This window comes from Pteropus alecto, unplaced genomic scaffold (genome assembly GCF_000325575.1).
Source record: "Pteropus alecto unplaced genomic scaffold, ASM32557v1 scaffold135, whole genome shotgun sequence".
NCBI lineage: Eukaryota > Metazoa > Chordata > Mammalia > Chiroptera > Pteropodidae > Pteropus > Pteropus alecto.
In genome coordinates this window covers 3,397,106-3,400,274 of record NW_006438076.1, presented here as the reverse complement: position 1 = coordinate 3,400,274, position 3,169 = coordinate 3,397,106, and the positions used below count along the sequence as shown (strand labels likewise).

General features: G+C 44.1%; 1 pseudogene; it reads right to left on the bottom strand.

The window, feature by feature from the left end:
- LOC102894662 overlaps positions 1–2,882 on the bottom strand; it is a 22,142-nt pseudogene extending 19,260 nt beyond the window's left edge.
- Positions 2,883–3,169: the final 287 nt, after the last annotated feature.

Sequence of the window (3,169 nt, the reverse complement as noted above, 5' to 3'; positions counted from 1 at the left end):
GGCCAACAAACATATGAAATTATGCTCAACATCACTAGCTATTAAGGAAATGCAAATCAAAACCACAATGAGATACCATCTCACGCCTGTTAGAATTGCTATTATTAACAGGACAAGTAATCAAGTATTGGAGATGATGTGGAGAAAAAGGAACTCTCATACACTTCTGATAGGAATGGGTACAGTCATTATGGAAAACAGTATGGAGGTTTCTCAAAAAACTAAGAAGTGATCTACCATGTGATCCAGCAATCTCTCTACTCGGTATTTACCCCAAAGACTTCAAAACCCATATCCAAAAAGATATTTGCACAGTGATGTTCATAGCAGCATTATTCACAGTGACCAGGACATGGAAGCAACCGAAGTGTCCTACGATAGATGATTGGCTAAAGAAGCTGTGGTACATATATACATTACTCATATACTCATATATATGTGGTACATATACATATATTACTCAGCCAGAGATGAAATGCTGCCATTTGTGACAACACGGATGGACCTCGAGATAATTATAATAAGCAAAATAAGCCAGGCAGAAAAAGTTGAATATCGCATGATATCACTTATATGTGGGATATAAACCTAAAAGCAACAAATAAACAGAACAAACAGAGACTCATAGACATGGACTATAGACTAGTGGTTACCAGAGGGTAGGGGGGGATGGGGTGGTGGACAGATAAAGGGGGTCAAATATGTTGTGACAGAAAGAAATCTAACTATAGGAGGTGAACACACAGTGTAAATATACATATGCCTTACTGTTAAAGTGTATAGCTGCAACTTATTGGATTTTGTTAACCAATGTCACCATAAAAAAATAAAAAATAAAAATAAATGAATATATAATGTTCTCAATTTGCTGGACAATGCAGGTATCCTACTGTTCCTCTTTGAACTATATTTTAGTTGCATGGGAAATGTATACATCTCATTTTATTTTTATCTTATTTTATTTTTTTACAGCAGAAAAGAAAAGCTTTATTAGAAGGGAAAGTACCCTTCCAGATGTGTAAGCGGGCCTGAGCAAGAGAAGTGTGGCTCAAAAGGCCCACATCTCATTTTAATATTGTCTATTAGAACACAAAGGAGATCCTGATGGTTTTTATTATTAACAGATTAGTTTGTTCTGTGCTATGCTTTCCAGCATTTTCCCTCATTAAAAGGGCAAAAATGCTCACAGCCGAAGCTCTTCAAATGTTTTTGCTGAGTAGCGTGGAGAGCTGCGATCCTTTTGTAAGACTTCAACTCATTGACTGGATTCTACTAGGGACTGCCAGATTAACTTGTTTAACAGTGAATTAGCTGCCAAACCCACTAGCAAAGCAAAATGAAAAAGGAGACATTGCAGGGGGAAAATCAGGCTTCCTAAAAGACATCTAATCTGCCTCCCATTCAGTAGATGTATATCAAGCAACTGCTCTTACTCTAATCTTTCTTCTAAAGAAGGTTCCAGAAAGAATGGTAAAGCACTAAGAATTCTTTTTATTCTCTTGAGGATCCAATTTCTTATGCCTGCTCTACACCAACCCCTAACTTCAAGCAAGCCTACATCCATCATCACCAGACCTAACTTTTCCTTGCCAGCTGAAAATTCTTAAACTATTCCTGCATATTCCATTTCAACTTCCTCTAAAGAAATATGCCCCACTCCTAATTTAGTATTTCCTCTGATATTCACTGTTTATAAAGAAAATAGAAGCAAAGACGCTTCTTCTCCAATTGAGATTGTATTATTCACTCACACTGTGAAGGTCAGGATTAAGTACAGGATGCTGGTAGATATATGCAAATGAATTTATCTCCTACCGACATCTTCTTCATCTTCTTTGGTGTTATCAATAGAGTCATCTAAAAGGGTGAAAAAGAAACAATAAATGTAAAGATAAATGCCATGCGGAAATGTAAAGTGTATTTATCCCAGTTTCTCTTGCCAACTCCACCAGATGCACTGACAGGAAGGGTAATCCAGTAGGGTCAAAGATCGGGAAGGCAGTGGAAGACCCCGAATGTTAAATTAAGGGAGCCAAGTGTATTTCTGTTGGCAAGGACATGAGGGAAGCAATGGTCTTTAATTAAATGAAGCCTATCTGCTTTACCCTAACAACACTCTCCTAGGTTTGGGACCATAGTATACTCTTAATACCCTGAAGGTTCTTCCGGGAGTGGGTGAGGTTTGAAAACTATTGAAAGACACAACTTTCAGCCAATATTAGGAAGCAAGCCTTCAAGAAGCCCAGTGCTACCCCTAAGAAGGGCTGGAAGGGATGCAAGGAAGACCAGTTGAACACTGTTTCCTTGCAATGTTAAGTATGAATGGGTTCCTTTCAGGACCAAATCTCCTGTATGAATTATCCTAAAACGAGACTTTCTGCTGCCCCTGTAGGCGCAAACCCTCTTTGTAGGCCCCTAGTCTAAATGTGCCAGTCCTTAGGGATCACACACGATCAGGGATGTTGGGTAGAAAAGCGCATTGGGAGACAGATGGAAGGAAAGTAGCTGAGGATTAATGGTCATACTGGGAGACTAGGAAACTCAGGGCCTGGTTGGAACTACCAGCCGCTTTCCCTCACAGGGACTTCCAGGTGTCTTCATTTTGCCCTGTCAAACCAAAGGTCTCGGCTCTCTCGGGGTCTCCTTTTCCAGGGCCCTTTTCCAAGTCCTTGCCATGCTACATCTCCCCTCCACCACTGGACACCCCACTCCCCACCCCCAGCAGACTTCCCCTGGGAATGCTGTCCTAGCCCCCGTCCCTCTGCCTTCCCGGTGGGTGACGGTTACGTGGCTGTTCAGCCGCTCGCTCTCTGCCGCCCCCGGGTCGCCTTCCCAAAGTAACGACGCCATGGCTGCGATCGCCGCTCCGGCCCCAGCACGTGCGTCCACCACGGCGAGGCAGGCCCGGCCCCACCCAGCGGCCAATGGGCTTCCTCAGGGGGCAGGCTCACGTGCTGCGCCCACCGCGGCAGAGCGCAGGCGCCGGGCTCCGGGGAGAAGAGGGGGGAGGGGGAGGGGAGAAGAGGAGGAAAGGGGAGAGTGCTGGGAGGAAAGCGGGTGTCGGAGGGGAAGAGGAAGCTCTGCGGGAAGAGGAGGGCTGCGGGAGAGCTTTGTGCATCAGCTGGGTTGCTCTTTAGGGCCAGCCGTCCCCCAACCCCTCCCAGATGTT